Source organism: Gallus gallus, chromosome 9, assembly GCF_016699485.2.
Source record: "Gallus gallus isolate bGalGal1 chromosome 9, bGalGal1.mat.broiler.GRCg7b, whole genome shotgun sequence".
Taxonomy (NCBI): domain Eukaryota; kingdom Metazoa; phylum Chordata; class Aves; order Galliformes; family Phasianidae; genus Gallus; species Gallus gallus.
Window position 1 is genome coordinate 7,825,703 of NC_052540.1, and position 21,463 is coordinate 7,847,165.

The 21,463-nt window shown below is 40.5% G+C and overlaps 1 long non-coding RNA gene across 1 annotated transcript in view; it reads left to right on the forward strand.

Moving 5' to 3' along the window:
• The window catches only part of LOC107051850, a 77,713-nt gene that overhangs the window by 3,655 nt on the left and 52,595 nt on the right, over window positions 1–21,463 (forward strand). The window contains exons 2-6 of the long non-coding RNA XR_006930917.1: window positions 1,285–2,184; window positions 10,701–10,823; window positions 14,156–14,198; window positions 14,997–15,068; window positions 15,390–15,476. This is a non-coding gene — a long non-coding RNA (uncharacterized LOC107051850). The remainder of the gene's footprint in view (window positions 1–1,284; window positions 2,185–10,700; window positions 10,824–14,155; window positions 14,199–14,996; window positions 15,069–15,389; window positions 15,477–21,463) is intronic.

The window sequence follows — 21,463 nt, forward strand, 5'->3', positions numbered from 1 at the left end:
CAACCCTTCAGCTCTCCCTCCCAAACCAGCTAATCTTATGGCTAGAGGCTCCTGATGGGTGAACTTGGAGCCAGAATTAATCCTTTCATGCAAAGATGAGAAGTTCCCACACTGAGTGCTAAGTGCCATTACTGCATCCCTGATGTCACACCACAAACATCCATGTTGTTCATTCTGTACTGTGAATGCATTCCTTTACTGGCTTCTTTTTTTTTTTCCCACCCATTAGGTCAGGTTCGGCAGTGAGGCAGAACGCAGCTTAAGAGCTCGTTTGACACCTGTGGTTTCATGTTCGGCAATACTTGCCTTGTGCATAGGTTGCCTGGGATTTCGGGGGTCTCCAAACCAAATATTATTGAATACCTAAAACTGGAAAATGTTTAGAGAACTCTGTCTTGTATGGATCAACCCTTCCACAGATTCACAATTGCAAACACCTTTTTGATTTATCTTCCTTAAATTTGATCTCCCTTAAGCCATAGTATGCATTGTGATAATGTGACTGTGTAGTGTGGTACAAATAATAATTAAAAAAATCTGATCTGAAACTAAAACCCTTGGTAGCTTATGTCTTCCCACATGCTCTCTTGTGCAGATCCTTACTTGGGTTATAAGGTTATCAACGATTTGTGTACTGCAGCCATTTGGTTGTCCTTACTGGTTTTCAGTGTGTTGTCACATACCTTTCTATAATGTTGTCATTTATTGGAATCCTGTTTATCAAACTCAACTTTTCAAAAAGAACAGGGCATTTTAATGCAAACATCATCATTTCTTGAACATTAACATCCGTTCTCCTTGAAACTACCAGTACGTATACCAAAGAGACAGAAGCTGTACCATTTAGTCCATGGTAAATATAATATGAGCTTGCCTATTAGCCATCTCCTAGAGCTGGAAGATGTTACCTCAGTTTTGCTCATTCTTATACATTCAAATAGGTTAACTTTTTTTAAGTTCTATAAGACAGGAACAGAATCCGTATCTATTGGCTCCTAGAGAGTTTGACAGAAATAATGGACTAGAGATGTTTCTGCCCCTGTGGTTCCAGCCCTTCCCTATAACCACACTGAAAGATAAATATAGTAATAATAATAATGAGGTTCCTGTTTTCAGGGCTGAGCAGGGTAAACCATAGCATAGAGGTAGATTCAGTCAAGCTGAGAGCACGTTACTCTGGAGGTAGAAGGAAAAGCCTCATAGTATCCCTGGCGATCCTCTGTGTACAAACAAATAGTTATGATCTTCAGAGAATACATGCATCTGTCCCCTCTTTCAGTTCAGGCTCATCTCCAGACTGAGATCCCAAGTGGAGCATTATCATAACTTGAATCGCTGTTTCCCGGAGGCTGCACGTCTCGCACACTGTCCTGCTGTGGCTGGGAATGCATGAGGCTTGCGTCACCATTGAGAGCATGTGGTTATATAAGTGGTATCCTAAGGAGAGGCAACAACACGTCCCTCTCGGAGATGTCTGAAAACCTGGCTGTGACCTAGAAAAGACGCAGAGGAGGAGTTGTTTACGGTGCGTCTTTGTTGAATTAGAAATATGAATACTGGTGAATTTGTACAAGAGAACAAAGATCACAGGAATACAGCAAAGGCCTTGTGTATCCTCTGGCCAGCAGCAGCTGGGACTAACAATTCTCTAGAAAACAAGCAAAAAAAAATATTCCAGCTTTTGAGTCAAAGCAAGACTTCATGTCTGTGAGCTCTAACAAAATCAATAGAACAAGAGCTTTGACAGAGAAGTCAATATAAGTTATAAGGCGTTCAGAGTAAAATATCGCAGCAGATGAAAGTGGTTTGAGGAAGAGAGGGGAAAAATGCATGCACAACTTATCAAATCCTTCTACTGAATTTTGGGTCCTTCTCTAAGTTATGAAACAGGGAAAAAGCACGGGCTGTTCTTGTACGCCTGAGTTGAGATTTCAGTTTGGACTTTCATTGTCTCAGGCTCAATTTCAGAGAAAGAAATTACTATATAGCTAAGGAAACATGGATGCATCAAACTTTTAATAACTATGTACTGATGTGGTGCAGCACAGAGGCTTTGTAATTGGGAACTTACATTGTATTGTGGGTGGTGGTATTAAGAATCTCTCGTCACAATGCTGATGTTGCTACCTTGGTGAGCCAGGAAGGCATACATCATTCCGTGCTGGCTAAGGTTTTTCCTTCCCTGTATGTTTTCAATTAGAACTGAACCCTGAGGGGAAAAAAGAATCAGGTTTATCTGAACAAGGAGACTGTTACCCACTTTTATCTATGTAAAGGAAAATTTTAAGTTACTTTAGAAGCACTCCCAGTTTCTTCAGCTGCCTTATCCTCTTTCTGACTGGGGGCATCACTTGCTCCCTATGGTCTTTCTCAGCAAAACTCTAGTCACTGATTCAGTCACCCTTGCCTTTAATAACAATAATGGGTTATTTTGCTTGCAAGCAATCCTAAGGTAGTAATTGATAGAATCTTGTCCCTTAATCCATCTTGCATGTCTGTGACTCCATCTCTGCAGCTCACTCCACCATTTACCTTTTCCAGGTCTCAAAGGCATCTTTCTAGTGCCCACTACTAATCTGATAGGAGGCCTATGAAAAAAAGACAACTATTCAAAACTTCTTTTTCAGCTAAAGCTTTCTACAGGTTTAGCTACAGCTGAGCATCATATTGGTCACACCAGTCCTAGTTAGATAAATGCTAGAGCTCCAGTGCATATTGTTTTGAGGCATAAAACATGGATCTTTTAACACAAAGCAAGCAAACATCTTTCTTGCTTTTTCTTTCTGTTGTTTGAAATTCCTTTTTGGCACAGTGCTTACATATTTGTTTTGACCACACAGCAGCGCAGCTGAAAAAATTGTCATGAAGTTCAATAAAGGGAAAGTGATAGCCAGGGCTGAGTCATTGCATGTATGAGAGCTGGGAGGAGGAACAGTTGGACTGTACTGACAAAGATTCAGAAAATGCTGAGGAAGAATCTATCCCAGAGGATGCTGGCAAACTATCAAGAAACAAACAAGAAAAAAAATAAACCACGGCTCCACAAAGGGATGGAAACCACCCCCCACAAAGTCAGCCAAAGAACTTTCCATCACAACATCCACATTGGTCTAACTCTCCCTGGTTTTCTCAAGATGAGGCAACCACAGCATTGATACTTGTAGCAGTATCTTTAAAATATTGATCCAGCATATATTTAATGCTGGGCTGTTTGCATGAGCTGAAACATGGGTGCTGTTCAGCAGATGCTTGCAGTGGCTGTGATGAAATGTCTTGTGTACTGAGGTGGTGTGCCTGGGGAGGGAAGGGGAGCTGGGGGTGACAGTGTGACAAGCAAACAACCCCCTGTGTAGCAAGGATCTGGTTACACAGCATCCAACAGGTGTATTAGCAGGTGGTGGATTCAAAGGACCATTGGGAATAGCCAGGTCTAGCCAGGAGACCAGACACACAATGATGGTGACAAGGCAGGTCTGAGGTCACAAGTGTGGAAGTTAAGCAAAGGTTCAGCAAGGTACAAAGCCAGGTACAGTGTGCCTATTGCATGGCTCAGAGGAGGACCAGATGCATCTCTCAATCCAGTGGGTGGTGGGCATCTCAACCAGCACTGCCTGTATCAACCAGTCACTTTGCTCCAGAGGTTGTGCACCTGGGAGAGGTTAGTCAGAGCAGACCCTTCCTTTCTACTGTTCTTTTAAAATCCTATCATACCCCTTTTCTTAAGAGTGAGAGATTAAAAAACATCTTTACTGGCACTTCATTTTTAGAGGCAGAATTAGCTATATCTGTGCTAAATCTCAAACATCTGTAGACTACATAATCAATAGAAAAAGCTGTTTTGCAGACTAGAGAAATCTGTGACTTTATTCCTATAACTGCATAATTCTCAACATATGGTGGCCATTTTAGCTCGTGCTGTCCTTGTAAATACGCAAGCTAAAGGCACCTCTTTATGTCTACCCACACAGCCATAGCAGAAGTCACACCTAATTAGCTCCCTGTCTCAATGGTAGGACCATCTTCAAAGGAACGTGCAATACACCCTCTAGTAGATGGCTATAACATGGTTACATTCAGCAAGCAAATTCTGTTCTTGTCAATTCTTGTGCAAGCTTCCCAATGCTTAAATGAACAAACAAACAAAAAGTTTTGAAAAAGTTCCCCTATTGGGTATTCTGTGTCCTTTGATTATTATTTTCTCCCCTTCCCTGGGTGATTTTTCCCTCAAGGACATTGCATTCAGTTATACATGGCAGTAAGTGTTCATTAGCAGCTCCAGTAGAGTTGCTTCTTGAGCTGCGCCAAGACAAGCTCGTGTATTTTCAGGACAGGGGTCAGAACATCCTCTCCCCCGTGTGCTCCAGAACGAGTTGTTCCAAGAAATGATTCTCTTAAGGTCATACTTTCTGACATAAGACGAGTTTAGAAGCGAACGATGGAAATCCTACATTGTAATTTTATTAGATATTTGTTGTTCCTCCTATGTCCCTGCCTGTTGCGCTTAGTAGCGTTCCTTGTAGAGATCACTGGCGTGTCGCTCCTCGAGGGTATTGTAGTTTTCTGATAACTGAAGTATTCAGATCTCTTTGTATGGTCCTGGTTGCAAAGTTTCTGATAAGGAACACTTAAAAGATTCAGGGAATTTTGACTTTGCAATCTCCATAATTGTTTTGGCTTCCAGTGAAGTTTCACAAAGAATAACCCCAGTAAAGTGAACAGAGATATTCTCCAGGGAGAAAGAGAGAAGTTTCTCAACAAGTAAACCACACGGTTAAGATGGATTCCTCTGGCATGTGAAGTTGAACAATGTGGTAAGAGCTTCAAAATATTCTGACTCAGCCAATTCTGTATGAGAGTATCAGAGCTATAAAGGAAGGTCTTTGAGGTCTGTCAGGAAAGGAAAGCATCCAGAATACTGGAAGAGAGCAAGAGTGACAATCTACTTCAAGAACATAATTAAGAGAAATAGGAAGAATTGTCAGTTCAGTTTTGATTGCCATGTTCGAAGATGTAGGTCCTACCACTTGCTTGATGCTGTATGTGGCAATTTTCAGAAGTATGATGGACTCATTAATACTTCATAGCCTGCATCCCAGTTGCATGCTGAGAGCTGAACATTTGTGAGATGCTTTCCCAGATACAGGCCAGTGGATATTATCTATATTTAACTTTATGACAGTAAATCTCATTGTTTAGTACATCTAGATGATGGAACATTATGTAATTGCTGAACAAAACCTGAAACTGCAATTTCTGCAGCAAATTCCAGTTAAGACAATAACATCTGCTCTTTGTATTTGAATTTTGCTTTCCTTTTGCTTTGGAAGCTTAAACTCTCCCTATCCCATCAAGACTGGTGGGCAACTATTTTGAATTCTGGGGCACATGGTCCATACGCTCCCTGCAAGGTGGCTTTCTTAGAGAGTAGTCAGCTCCAGTTTCCAAAAGCTCCATTGAATTAGTCTTAAAGAGGCATCTAAAGTCACCACTGATTTGAAAACACTTATGCCCCTTATAACAAACCTACTCCTGAAGGATCTGAAGTTGTCTGGCTTGCTTAGGCTGAGCATCTGCTGCTTTGCACTCATGTGGTCCCCTGTTGTTACTGGCTCCAACTCTGAATAGCAGCATCCAAATTAAAGAAAGAGGAGAGGTAGAGCTGGATTTCTTGGCATGTGGAGAGTTGTTGAAGGAGAAGGGAATGACTGAATAGCAGTGGATGATGGCCCTGGGAAGTACCAGTCCATTGGAAGAGCTGGTGAAGTTGCTCATAATGTGTTGAGCTGTGCACTCTCATCTGCATGCTGGCTGTCAGATCTGAGCACAGGGATCATCATGTTGTTCGGTGCTCATTGCAAATTTGCTTGTTGGCACAATCTCTTCACCATTCCATCTATATCCATGTCAGTGGTTAGCTAGATTTTTGAGCTGCCTCATTATGACTTTCTCTGCAAAATTTATTTTGCAAGTTATAATTGACCAGACTGCAAGATTCAAGCATTAACTTTTTGAGCCTTCTCTCATCTTGCTTCTGTTGGTGCAAGTGACTGCAGTGTCATTCACTGGATAAGGAGGATGAGTGCAATCCTTGGGTTTCCATAACTGCACATCACAAGTCTGAGAGCTGGGCCCATTTCTGAGTAATGGAAATACCAAATATTATCCAGCTGAGGCAAAAGATCTCTCTATGGAACTTAAGCATTTAATGGTAAAGGGAATAGGTCTGAGAATCCCAACGTGGGCAGGGGAACAGTGGGGCTCAGCTCAGGGGACCTTCTGGCCCTGGGGGCCTGATCATCTGCACCCTCATCCTCCCCCAACTCCTCTGTGAGCAATGAAGTCTCCAGGTGAGTTGTGCCAGTCTGAAAACCTTGGAAAGTCAGGATAGTGGAAGCAGGAGCTAATGGGCCTCGTGTGTTTTTATCTCCATGTCAAGCCTTTTATCTTCAGTTTCCCGACGATTTGGTTTCCCATCTGTGCAGCGCAGAGCTGCAGGCAGGCTGGCAGGAGCCTGGGCATGCTTCCAGTACAAGATAGCTTTCCACGGTAGTTGGCTTTTTACAATTGCTAAATGCTTTGATTTTGATGAATCTGCATTTTCCTATGGAAAAAACATGCCTTTGGAGACTTTTCAGTCAGGATGAAACAAAGTTTCAGCATATTGCAAAATTCTCCCGGATCAGGATTTATTGTGTAGTTACATTTTAAAATAATTTTACCCCTCACTGTTTTCTTCGTATCTTAACAAATAGAAACAAATGCAAATATCATTATTATATGTTTTTGTAATGAGATTGTCTATTTTTGCCTCTGGAAAAAGGGTATAGGTATAGACATTTAAACATAACACCTGGAAAGGAGGTGAAATTCTTCAGGAATCCTATGTGATGAAATAGTGAATTTTCAGACCTTGTTTTTCAGTGGAGCAATGTGAGACATCATGGAACATAAAATTGGATTAAAGAATTCACTATTTGCTCATTAATTTCCTCCTAAAGCAGACTTAGCACATCTTAATGGAATTCATAAATTTGAGCAGATGTTTGTGAATGCGTTTATATTCAATGTTGGTTGATTCTTTCTTCATGTTTCTTCTGGTCATCTATCCTGGACCAAAACACAGCCAGGGCTTCTGGGAGAAATCTAATGATAAATCACTGTGTGTGTGTGAGTGTGTGTGTGAGCAACACTCAGAGGGGTAAATGCAGCCCTCATCTGATCTTCTATGAACACAGTAGATGTGAACCAGCCACCATCTTGGGCTTATGGCCACAGGATGGCAGATAGGCACTTGCCAGGGAAACTCACATCCTTATTCCTGCAAGTTACTCATTCCCTTAAAATGAGTTATGTTAAGTAACTAGTGTAGGCCCTTTCTCATTATTGGATTAACAGTTTAATGCTTTTGAAAACCCCTCCTCCTACCACATTTGTACAGTCTAGAATTCAGACCACAGCTAATCATTTTGCATTAGGGTGAGGTAGTAAATGAAGGGCCATCCAGATGAGTTGCATCAAGATAAATATAGAATGCATGTTCACCGTCCAAAGCAGCTGAAGTTGCCAGATGAACACCATATGGGGCTGCAAGTAGGAGATCATCTCATTCCCTCTCCAAGCAGCAGTCTCTGGAAAAAGGAGAAAAAGATGCTCAGTAACTTTTGTGGTTCTGAGTATTATATATTTTACGTTGTTGGGGTTGTTACTGTTGTTTTATAATCAGATGTATGTGCAGCATTGCAAGCAACTTCTTTAAACAGTTCCAGGTTGCTGTGGTGCTTCTCAGGGCCAGAACTGAGCTGCATTCACCCAACAAGCAATCAGCCAAACTGCTTTCCTGCAAGAACTTTAAGTAAATTTATGTTTTGATTTTATCCAATGTAATTGAAATTTTGGCTTATATTTTGAGTGCAGCTGACTTTATGCAAAGCTTCAACGGATGCATTGAACCTGGGTCAGCTGAGCTGCTTTCAGATGATTTAATGCTGACATCTGCTGTTATCAGGATCATAACTTGTGATCAGCTGCCAGTGCTTCCCCATATTTCACAAAAATTATACTTCTCAGGGGGGAAAGTTAAGCTTACGTTTGCATGGTAGATAACTAAATAGGGAGGATTTTGTTTTCTTTTGTGTGTATATCTACTGGTTAAACACACAATCTTTAGAACAAGTCTTGGTTTCTGAAGCTAATGAAGCAGTTTATTAATAATAGAAATTGTTTAAAGTCACGTAGCCATTCTACAATTTTCTACAATTTGTTCTTTTTCTGCCAAAAATCCAGACTTTGTCAACAGGCTCCTGCTTCTAGCACTGTGCTAGGCCAAGCCATTCTGAATTTGGTCCAAAATCAGCTCTTTTTCTTTTTTTTTCTTCAGATCAGAATGGGCAAAGGATGATCTTTAAATATCAGCTGGAGCTTCCCAGCTGTTTGTGACTGCTTCAATTTTATACTTAAATTATGGATGATCAAAACCACTGATGATTAGTATTCCATACGAGTGTTCGAAGTCCCAGTGCTGCCATGTGTGAAATGAGCTGCTGTACAGAGCAGCTGAAAAATAATCCCAGCCTTAACTCTCTGCTATGTCCCTGACGGGATGAAAAAATCTAAGGCGAGGGTGAATGTCCTCATACTGTATTCTGCCTTATTTTAATAATAGATTTTCATTTATAAAGTCAGCTATTACTAAGAATATTGACCTATGACACAACAAAAGCTATCTGGGAACTCAAAGGTTTCTGAAAGTGGAATGCAAATGCTGCTTACGGCCATGGTTCATCCTCATCTTGAATGTTATATCAGGCTAGCAAAACATTTATAGTGTGAGAGATATTTGAGTCCAAGTATTGCACTAGTAGTTTAAACTGAAGACAGGCCAGAATTTTCTGTGGTGTTCTCTGACGTATATATAGCAGAGTGATCAACAAAGAGGAAATGTGAGTGCTGCAAGTCAAGCTCTTGCTCAACCCACCATCTGTATTCAGGAGAAAGCTTACACAGCTGCTTCTCAGCAACTGCTAATAACAAAGTACCCTCCTACCTTCCTGTACATAATGGCAGTATTTTTAACTAGGTGACCTGCAGGTCTTGGCTGTCAACATCTGGGTGAAAGTTCTGCATCTTTATTTTTCCTAGATATGGATTTTACTACTCTCTTTGACTTTAAATTTTCAGATTACTGATAATACTTGCTTACTTGAGGTGTGGCATGTTGGAGACCCTCAGCCCTGGCTTGGATCTCTTCTGTTGTGAGGATGAGGGTGCTATGAGTAGGCTGGTGGGTAGGGTGGCTCCCGGCATGAAGCTGGGATGCGGGCAGCTGGGAGATCTGGAGCGCTCCTGGATGCCCAGCCCAGAGAAACCTGGCATATACACTTCTACCTTGGTTCAGCAACACGTGACTGTTTGCTCCAGGGAAAAGAAAGAGTCTGATAGTTAGCTCATAGAATCACAGGATTGTTTGAGTTGAGAGAGACCCTTCAAGCCCATCTAGTCCAACTGTCCTGCAATGAACAGGGACATCTACAGCTTGATCAGGGTGCTTGGAGCCCTGTACAGGCAGACCTTGTTCTTAATTCTGATTATTTTTAATAAAAGTAAATACATTCCACGATTTTTAAAGTTAAGGCCTTGCAGGAAATTTGTTATATTTTGGCCTGGTTCCAGCAAGAGAGAAGCCCTTTTTAAGCAGAAGAAAAATCCTCCTGCAGAGATGGAAAGCTATAGGGGAACTGCAGATTTAAACATCACCTAAATCTTCCATACCCTTGTAAAACTTCATTGTTTCTCATTTAAACTGAACTGTTGCAAGAAGTTCTCAGGTTATACTAAGTCCAAGCAAGTACATAATTTGCAAAGTAAGATGTTCATGTGAAAACCAGCATCACTTTCAACTGCAATGCAGAACTCAACCCAAATCCTTTTTAAGCTTTATTGTCACTTCCACAAATTCCATTCTGTTTGCTGTCTAATCTTGTGTAACATGCAAGTAAATTAATTCACTGCAAGTCTGTAATGTTTTTTTGTTTATGTGCCTATATTTAGCCTGCTTTACTTGCTGAGGATGATTGTGATTCATTCAGCTACTGGCAAGCAGGCAGATTCCTATGTACTTTTTGCAATGCGCCACAGCATTGAAAAACAGAAAACCAAATGATTGGGCTGAAATTGTCCAGTTACTGGCATTTCCACAATGAAGGCCACTTCTTATCTATTGCGTAGTTCTTCATTGCTTCAAGGATAGGAAACTCTTTTTTTTCTTCTTTTCCCTATAGTAGAAAAACCTGGTTTCTTTGGAAAATCCCATCTGCAAAATCTCATGTGAAATTAAAAACAAAACAAAACAAAAAAACCCACAACAAAACAAAAAAACAACCATAGCTGTTGTTACCTTCAGTTAAATAGCAAAAACTTGGGGAAAAAAAATGAAAACAGAAAAGGTTAAAGATGAAAATGTCATTGTGAGCTGCAGCTGAAGTTCTTTCTGTCTTTTTGCCTCATGGCCAGTTGCCTTTGGGTTGTCAGTCCCAGAATGGTGCCAGTTGTGGGACGTGGGGTGCACCCACACAAACAGGGACTGTGCATTGTAAGGGAGGAACATCTCTGGGCTTAGAGGTGCATGTGGGACTGCAGGTACTAAATGTATTCCTGATTATGTGAAACATTTCCCTGACTATAGAAATTTTTTCCTGTTTCAGCAACAAGGAAGAAAATGGAGGAATTGTGGGGGGAATCTCTTTAAGGAGAAAGAAGTGGTGGTGATCAAATACCTGCTGTCAGATGGTGAGAATAACACAGCAAGTGTACAACCTGTAATTCAGGTATCTTATCTCATGCCTTCACTTCCTGCTTAACCATGTGTCATTTTCCATGTCTCTTATTTTTGCTCTTTCCTAAATAAATTAGTTGCCATCATCTTCTAAAAGTTCCCTCGTCTGAGCCGCTGCTATACTTTGCTGTCACACTTTGATAATCTTTTTCATGTTTCCTGTATATTTATTTTGTCCCTTCTGCTTCTGTCCTTCAGTTCTACCATGTCACTTGAGGACTTACCTCTTCCAAACTCTGTCAGGATTGTCTGTACTTTCATAGTACTTTCTTCCTTCCTCTTATTAAAAAAAATAAAAATAAAAATTAATCACAACACCAGTTCCCCTCTTAAGTCACTAAACTGCAGGAATTGCGTGTTCTGGTTATATACAGCTGGACTGTATATAATTATTTATAGTTATATATATTTAGTTATATATTATATATATAATATATTTAATACAAATATATTATATACACATAGTTATATATATAACATATATATTTATATAACTATAACTCTATTTTTACTACTATTTTCACTTGACTGAAGGCTACTTTCACTAGAGACAAAATACTAAATCACTTCATTTTTGAGCTGGAGCTAGAACAAGCTCTTTGATCCAATGACAGGAAGCAGTTGATCCTGATCTTTCTTGACCTCTGTAGTTTTGGTTGAATGTTGAGTCATGAGCACATTGAGCATTTATTTTTCCCATCAGCAATCAGATCAGTTACAGTTAATTAAAATATATAGTGTTGTCTTAGACAAGCCTAGATGTTGGCATGAGAGCTTAAACAGTTCATAGTAAAATTGCTTATCTGCATAAATAAAACACTTCTCTCACTATTCCTAGAGGATGGACAACTAGGATAAGCATCTCACTTTAACTGTTGGTTCCTGGCTCTGGCTAATGGCTGTGTGCCTCTTCCATATAACTGCTATAGCAACAGACAGCTAATCTCTTCTGTGGCAGCCAAATGTGGAACAGTCAGTGTGGAGAAACAGTGGAATTCTTACCCTTCCTTTCTTGTTTTTGTTTTGTTTAAGCAATGACAACTTTAAAAGTATGCAGCACAAGTTAGATGGTCATGTTCATGTGCGCATCTAGAATAGGATGTGGTCCATCTGTCATATAGTTCATGCTGGGGGTTTGCTTAACAGGATTTCTTCATTAGTGGCTTTCTCATTTTATTTTCTTCCTACACTTGAAGCTCGAGTGTTCTGCTGACTCACTGGGGATTTGAAACGTGGTGCAAGTTGTATACAGATGAGGGGAAAAAAGCAGCCTTGTTTGAATACTCATTCTTGATGGGTTTGGGCAAGCTTCTTCAGTTCACAAAAGTTACACAGTAACTTTGCTTAACACCCATTAGATGAAACTGGAGAACAGCTGCTCTTCAGAAGCACTTTTGGAGAGAGATTTAGTAGCGTCTGGATTATTTTCTGTCAGCAAAATGCACGCTAGAAACTCACTTCTGTACAAATGGTAGGATTGAAGTGTTTGACTGAAACTTGAACCTTTGTCTTGTGAAGCCTCAAGTCTATTTGTCATTGAATCTTTGTGTGCTTACTAATACCAGTAAGTGTTGGTAGAAGAGCAGTTGAAGATGGATTTGAGCTGGCCTGTGGCTTGCTGGAGGAGCTTCCTAATCTGAGAGAGAAATCTTTCTTTTTTTTTTCTTATGCAAGTATTTGGGAAAGCAATTCCCCAACAATTATATAAAGGACACAGAGAGGAGAGGGTTTTTTTCCCCCCATCAGGTATAAGCAGACAGATACTATCCTTCAGAAGGAAAACAAAGAGACAGTAATCATGCAGCATTAAGTCCAGCCTTAAATACAGAAGTTTTCTATCATCAAGCAGACTGCCTAAGAGCCCAACAGTTTGCAGCAACTTGTGACAACAAAGCCCCCTTTTGCTGTCAGACCTTTGCTAAGATACATGGAAGCAGTTTCATAGATGTTGCAGAGCAGATGAAGAACAGAACTTAACAGTGGTCATGGAAATCTGGTAACATGACACTGGGGTATCCATGCACAATTTGATTTCTCTACCAACTCATATCCAGCCTTATTAATTTTTTCTCAGGGATTTTGCTAGCCAAGACTTCTTAAGTGCCTAATAAGAAACATTAGGCAGCCTTCACTCTTGGGAACTTCTCAGCCTCTTGTGAGAATAAAGAGGAATATAGCTTCAGAAGCAGAGCCATGTTTGTGCTCCTTCCTCTTTCCTTAAAGAAATGTCATTCTTAATTGCACTGAGGGTCTGCTTTCCATTTTCCTCTTTTCTTTGAGATGCATTGAGAACTCCTAAGGCACTGTTTGCTGTTTTCTCTGATGGATATTACTCGTCAGAGAACAGTGCTGAAGATACAAAACCATTACCTGGAGTAGATGTGGTTTTGACTGAAGCTGTTTGCCATTTGTAATTGTTTCCCTGTCATTGACTGTGGTCCTGAACCTGCTTGGGGTGAGATTACAGTGCTACCAGTATTCCAGTTTGCATAAGCTGTTTCTTTTTTCCAACCACTTCAGCTAAGTGACTTCTAGCATGGTGTTTAGAGTCCAACTATACTTTATTGGTTTGAAAAGAAGTTAAGCCAAGACAGTGTTTTGGCTAATCTTTGACGTGTTGGTGTTCGTGTAACTTCATAAATATAGCGATTTTGCAACCTGATGTGAGAGGATTCCAGTTTTCATTTTTGAAAAGTTACTTCTAATTAAATTCACGCAGATCCAGGAGGCTCAGCATCTCATCCATCTCTCCTGCTAACATTTGCTCTATTACACTCCTTTTTCACTTTGGTGCAAAAGTGTTCCTTGTGATGATAACCATCTACAAACATAACCTCTCTCACGACAATGGCAAAGATCCCATCAATCATCTTTGCAGCACTGCATGGGTGCTGTGTTTCTGCTACACTGCGCCTCCCAAGTGTCTCCTCTTTGCTTTTGGCAGAAGGCAGCTGCTTTTCTCCAAGCGAAAGCCTTCCTTCAGAAGCCACTGAGTTCGGCTGAAGCCTGATTCAGTGAATTCTTGGAAATTTCTTCCTCGTCACAGTGTGCTCTGCTTTGCTCTTTGACACAGTAATATTTTAAGTGTTTTCAATGTGAACGTGCTGCAGTAGATCCTTCACATGTTTGGCAACATCAAGAAAGGGGAATGCATGTCTGCAGCCATGGGAGCTCTCACAGGAGTTTTCCATGAATTTAAGTCCCGGATGATGTGAAATTGGCCTTTGGATCTCCGGAAGTTGCATGAATGATAAATGTCTTTTCAGACTGTTTAGGATCACATTAACTGAATTTCTCTTTTTTTTTTTTCTTGTTGCTTTATAGATACAAAAACCTCACTTCAAATTTTCTGCACAGAGCTGAACAGGTTGGTGTTCATAGGGAAGTGAAAAATCATTTTTTAAAATCTTTTACCCTGCCTATGAGATCAGAAGCAGTACATGTGTGAACAACTATTGTGTCACTGCCTCTGTGACATTCCACTTCCATTTTGGTGGTCATGGAGGAAACATTAATGGGGAAGAGGTAACTTAACGGAGGACTCCAATGAACTGTGTGCACAGACCTCTGGCTCGTTCTGTACTGCATCAGCTGGTACTGGGGCTTGGTGCTCAGTTTACGGACTGAAACTGGAGTTGTAGAGGCAAGTGCAACTGGAAATCTTTCCCAGCATTACAGTTAATGTACTGATTTTTACACAACTTCTCGGCTGATACTACTTCCTTGTTTGCTTTCATCTTCCAGCCAAGTTCAGTTATAATGATTCTAACTTGCCTATTTAAATCCCCTTTGCTATTTAATTAGTTATTATATTTCCTCATATTTATTCTTCAAGGCTAATGCTGTGATTTCTTCAGCAGCTGTTATGTCTCATTGCAGGCTGGCCTCTTTTGCTTAGTGAAGAGTATCAGTGTGATATATATTTTTGTACATTCTTTTTATGATTGCAGTCTCTTGCAAACGGCTTTAAGTTCTGTAGGGATAAAAGACAATACATAAATCTCTGATTATGATTATTATGACTATTCTAACAAGACCTGGCTGAGGAACAACAATCTGACTTGCAATAGCCTTTAAGGTTTTGAAATTCCCTGTTGGAACAGGATCAAACTTTCCACTGTCTGTGAAGCAGAGCTGTTGAGACATCCATTTTCATATTCTCTAGGTCAAGCGTTTCTCACTTGAGATTCTTCTCTGTAGCTTCAGTTAAGACCTCAGAAACCTACCCTAACTAAATGTAAGTTGTCTTCACTGAGCCTTGCAATTCTTAAAACGTTCTATTGAATGAAATTGATTTGTAAGAAATGTTTTGATGAGTGCTGATGTTCATTTCCATAGTTTCCCCATGGCGGAAAATATACTATTGTATATGCTTGTGCTCTGCTCTGATAAATGTGAACTTACTGTATTTAACTTCAGTGCTTTTGAAACAGATCTTCAACAGGGGTGGGGTTAGTAAATAATTGATAAGAATTTGCATTTTGGATGCATTCTGTAAGAGAGTTCAGTACTGGGTTGATTATGAACATCCTTCACCCTTGGTTTTGTTTTTGTTCAGTCATTTGTATGGCACTTACCTTGGACATCCTCCAGCAACCAGAGAAAGCAGCTCTTCAAAATGTGTGGAGGAAGCCACCAGATCATGGTAGTATGCAAAATATGTGGTGTTGTAATGAATTATGAAGTGACCTCTGGGACAGTGGTGAGGTAGATAACTATCTCTTGAAAACTGCAGTTTTCCCTTTGTGTCCTCTGCAAATTCAGCTGATCTCTCTGGCACTGTCCTCACCAGGATGCAGCATGTGGTGCTAGATTCACTGTGAGGAAATGGAGCCAGGCTCAGTGTGCCTGGGCTGGATGCGAACTGTGGTCTGCATTGCATCTGCATGGTCTTGGGCCAGTGTATGCAGAGGCATGTGAATCTCAGTCTTCCTTGCTGCTGGTATTCCTAGATGCACAGCGCCAACCCACATGTGAAGTATGGTAAAAATACTGACAACGAAACTGGAAACGTGAGTGAACACTGCTTGGTCTGTAGGATTTAGGGACTGACTCCCCTGGGTTAATCACTCATTGACTAGAAATTGAGTGATCACCATTCAGTGCAGCATGCGCTGTGAAAAGAGTAACAAAAAAGAAAAATATCTAAAACCTATCATTATACTAAGGTAGATAAGCATGCAAATAAATCATCACAGATTGAAAAGCAGTCAGCCACAAGGATGTGTTTTTGAGGTGTTTTTTTTTTTTCATAGTTCCCACTAAACTAGGAGAAGGAATAAAAATAAAATCAGATCTTGAAACCAAATTTCAGCTTTGAAAAGAATGTGATTAGAATATTTGTTTATCCTCCCACCTCCAACACACCGCTTCTCTAGGGGGTTCAGCTATTGCAATCATAATGATTTTAATTGACGTGGGAAATATGTCTTCATTTTGCCGTGCTTATAACTTGCTGGAGGGAGATGAGACCCCTTGCTATCAAGTACTTTTATGGGAAACTTCAGTTGACAGATTACTGGGAGAAACACTTTGGTGTGATCTGTAGGAAATTAAAAACACCTCCACTGTCTACAGTGGTGTCATAGCCCTGAGCTAAACTCTTATTGCTGTGTTCTTATCTATGATTGGAATCCTTGGAGTTGCTCATGCAAATGGAATGAGTGGAATTCTGTCAGCCTCCACCAGCTGTGATAAAGTGGTAGAGGTACCTTCCCCAGATGTACCAATCACCTTACGTTTCTTAATTCTTCAGTGCTTCCATTAAAGAGCTCTAAACCAAAGCCTTTAAATCAAAATGGCATTGGTTAGGAAAAGTCTAATGGAAAAAAAAAACAAACTGAGATGATGTCATCCTTCTATTTTACTGTAACTCTGTAGAACTAGTATAAGAATGCACTGGGTTCTTTACAACTTTTTTTGTTACAAAACATTCACTCATCAAGAACATTTTTGGTGGAAAAAATGAGCAAAACAAAGGAATGTGAATAAGCGAAGGGAAAGAATATAAAGACAAATGAAGAGCTAGAATTAGTTTGCCTCAGGACTCTAGTTTGCTAAATTTTAGTTTGTGACATTTTCTTTGGTTTGGCATGCAAATGAATATAACAAAATGTCTGTTTTAAAGTATCACAATGGGGGGGAAAAAAAACATTTCTTGTCAGCAATAAATCGCCACTGCACAAGTACTTTAGATCCTGCTGGGGAGTTGCCCAGGCTCTTCTCAGAATGGGCCTTTCTGTCTATTCACTTGCCTCAGTGTCAGCCATAGGCCTGTACTGGAAGACAGTTCCAGAGGCTGGTCTACAGCTTTGACAGATATTTGCTCTCTGGAATCTGCCCTAATCCTGGAGAGCAGAAGCCAGCCAGCACACTTCTTCAGCAGAAGTTCAGTTTCACAAAACACCAACATTAGTATGAGCTGCCTGAACGAGCATGCGTAGTCCCTCATCTTAGTTGAAGAGGTCTTGATTGTTTCAATCAAATAGAGCCTTGGAATAGCCCAAATTCTTGTTGGATGGGCTCTGGGCAGCCTGATCCTAGTGGTTGGCAACCCTGCCCACAGCAAGGAGTTGGGACAAGATGATCTTTAGGGTCCCTTCCAGCCCAAGCCATTCTGTCAATTTATGCATGGGGTGGTGTGGTCAAATTCACAACAGAATGGTCGTTTTGAATCCCAGCATCTCACAGGCACAGCTCATTTACTTTCTGCTATTTACAGCAGTGATTTTACTTGAAATGCCGCTGAAAAACTGCAAAAAGCTTTCCAATCTCATTCACATAGAAATCAAGAGAAATTCTCCTCAGTATCAATGTTTTCTTCACTAAACTGCTAGAGACTGAAAGAAAAAGCTTTCAGTGCAGACGTTGCCTTCATAGATTCCCAGCAGGAATTTGTACAGTGTTTTACTTCTGCTTGACCCAAATCTATTATACTCATTTCTGATTGAAATCAATACAATTATATTAGTAAATACTGTTCCATGGTGTGCTTGTGAGGGTGTGTGAACACAACACTCAATACCAGAGAAATGTGTATGGACTTTTCCATGGTATTATAAGATGAAATGTAACATTTTTGATTTAAGTTCACAGAACATATAGGTCTAAGCTTTGTTAGGGTGTCTGGCTAATGTATGCATCTGCATTTAGATTGTACAGACGAGGAATATTGGCCTAAGTAGGATCTGTTCTTTGTCAGTTGCTTTAAAGAAATGCAGAGTTTTACTCTGGCAATGACGCCTGATTCTTTTTATTACACCTTGCTTGGGTTAATTATTTTGAGACTCTTGAATTTAACGTGCTCTGTCAAACCATAACTGAGTGTGGGCAGCACCAGAGACCACACACTCAACAAAGCAAAGATGGCCTTATGTTCAGATGCTTTCTCATATCATCTGTGCTCAATTGAACATCATAATTTTGATGGTAACAGGAGCATTGGTTTGTAATCTAATTCTTTCCAGTTCTTCAGTCTTCTTTAGACAAGTTTAATGGGTGGTGGGGATTCTCTGATTTAATCTTCCTGTTCTTGAGTGGCCTTCCGCAACATGAGTTCTTTCCACAGGAAGGAAATGGATTTTCAGATGTTGCTAAGTGACATCTAAGAGTGTCTCTCTTGGTGAAGAACAGAGGTGCCCTGGGAAACCAGTCCGACTGGGAGAATGGAAATTTTCCAGATGTGTTAGATTTCCTTTTGTAAGCTGGAGTCTGGTGAGTTTAGCACCCAAATCTGCAAGCCTTCCAGCTGAAATCCAAATTATCTCGGTATTGGATAGGTAACTGCCTTCACCCATTCTTGATGTATTATGGTATGTGGTATGGTGTGCCCAGCCCACACCTTACATGAGCGTGGGGCTTGGTGCTGGAATTATGGTGTGAGTTGCTGCATGAATGGAAAGCTAAGTGCCTGGGTCATAGTTTAGCATGGTTTGGAGGTGACTGTGGAAAGATGGAGGAGATTTTCCTGCAGCAAAGCATGTGATCAGTACAACGCACATATCACACAGGATGGGGAAGTCAGCTCCAGCTAAAGAAGTTAGGAGATACTTTCTAAAATGTTTCCAGTTTACTGCATCCCATCCAAATCTGTCTTGTGCCATCTGTGGTAAACAGGCTATTGGCAGCTCTCTGTTAAATGGCCTTCAAGGTTAATTCAGGCCCTGTTTTAGATTATTCTAGTCTTGCAGCCTTCGTGTCTGTAGATTGTCATTGGCTGCTACTGTGCACATAAAAGCATTATACTGTTCCCTGCTCAAGAGCAAGCTTGTGCTTTCTCTCTAAAAGTTCATGAATTCTGTTCTTTCCTGTTGATGTTGGCAAGTATCTATCAGAGAGTGCACTCTGTGTTTTCATTGTGGCCATCTGTCCTGGTATTAGCAAAAATGATTGCATAATCCAAACAACAGAATCCTTTGAGAGAGGGGGGAGAAAGAAAGATACGCACAAGTCATGTGGCTGACATGTACCGCAGTGATCCAAATAATTATGGAATCAGAAATAATAATAATGTATTAGATTACTCAAAGGAAAAATGCTCATTCTGCTGAGGAACAATTAAAAACACAATATACAATAAAAGCACCCAACTGTAATACAAATGAGTGCCTCAGGCTGCAGAGCACTTATAAAACAAAGCCATCGTGGTGCATCTTTACAGCAAGAAACATAATTAAAACACCATTCTTGACAAGGTGAGTCACTCTTCTCTTATTTGAGTGACTCTCACATGGCTCACCTCTCAGGGTGACCTGCTCTTGCTTTACACTGGATGGTCAGGGATCCAGCAGCATCTTGCTCCTGTACTTGCTAAAGTGCATTTGAGGAAGCATCTGTAGGCACTGATTTTAAGTGGCCTTTACTTCAATGGCACAGATGAGAAATCTGGTTTATTTGTCATGATTACTGAGCTGATGAGTCATACGTGTCGCTTGAAAGAAGGTAAAGTTTTGTTGTGATGAGGAGTCTCAGCAAGCACCGAGTCCAGTCAATCTGGTGGGAGAAGATGCAGAAATCTGCAAGTAGAAATTCAGCTGCCCAGGGAAATTTTTATTTTGTTTTATTTTATGCAAAATTTGCAGCCATCCTCTGTTATTTACCTGAAGTAACTTCAGGTTATTTGATTTTTTTTACTGCAGCACCATTGGCACAAGCAAGCATTGTTGTTTCTGGGGCTGTCCGAGCGCTGGGCTGCGATGTTACTTTGGGTGACTTTTCTAAAACTTGAGTATTGTAAAAACTTTTGTGAGGAAGATATCATCTTCACCGCCTTTCACTAGCTCTGTTTATGATTTTATCCCAGAATTAGTTATTTTAATGCCAAAATATTTAGTTGTGATATTTATAACAAAAATAATTTACTGTCTTTGGTAGCAAGTGTTTTTTTCAAACAGTTTATCTAATTCTGTCTCTTGACCTGATAATGAATCGGATGAGGTCCATCTATTGTCAAAGGCAGAGACAGAGAAAGGGCAGATATGATAACTGCCTTCTTTGATGTTTGGATGCCACGCTTGAAGAAGAGCACACAAAGACTATACCTTTATGCTCTCAGTAATTTACAATAACCAACATTAGGTTTATTATGCTGGCCAGTAAAATGTAATTTATTTTATTCTCTCAGAGAGAGACTCTCAGCGTATGATGTGTTATGGTTACTGGATAAGAGGATCAGCGGCTGGTGTGATTTATATGCACTCCCCATAACATTTTGCCATTTTTTTCCCGTATATGGGAACCGTGAGGATAAAGAGGGAAGATTTGAAAACTAAAGAATACACTTTTGATCTCCAGGGAAACAAGCTTTCAGATAAAAGACTCTTTGCTGCCCCTTTACCAACACAAGTGAGACTGCAAAAGGGACTCCTCCCAGAGAAGATGGATGGACCTTATGGTAGCAAACATTTAGCCTTGGATGACATGTTGTGCTAGCTTTGGTTCCCTGTGAAACAGCAGGGCAATATGCTTTTTCCTTTCTAGGCAGAACAGCTTCTCAAGACAGCAGTCAGGTCTTGTTGTGAGTGCAGTGCTTGTGTAGGGGTCCTGCAGGAAGCCAGCAGCTCCTGGCTGTCCAAGGTTGGTGTGAGGTTGAACAGGATTTGGTCCAGGGGATGATAACTTTTCTGGCCATTTGTTCTTTGCTTATTTTTCTTTAAGGTGCTCTGCAAAGAGGAATACATAAGATCAGTAAGGACAAGAATGCAGTGGTGGACAGCCCAAAGTGGCCTTTTGTAGGTACTTCTCAAGGTACTTTATTACACAGCTGTTATTGTTGCAGTAATAAGAATATTCCCAGTGTTAAGGAGCCTTTCCTTATGGCAAAACAGAAGAGCCTCATTTCTTCATCTTTTTGACTGTAAATGCAAGGCAAAATTCAGTGGTCTGCTGAGCCTCAGCTAGAATTCTTAGTGGGAACTGTACTACTGGAGCACATACAGAGGCAGCACCAGACAGATCGTCTCCCAAGTCTATCTGGGTTGAACTTGGATAACTCAGGAGGACAAAAAGAGATCCATAACAACCTGGTAATGCTGCACCAGCTTTGCTCTCTGAAATTCTGGAAGTCCTTACACAAACAAAATTGAAGTACAGTGCGTTGTACAAATAAGACTGAAACACAGTGAAGCAGATTTC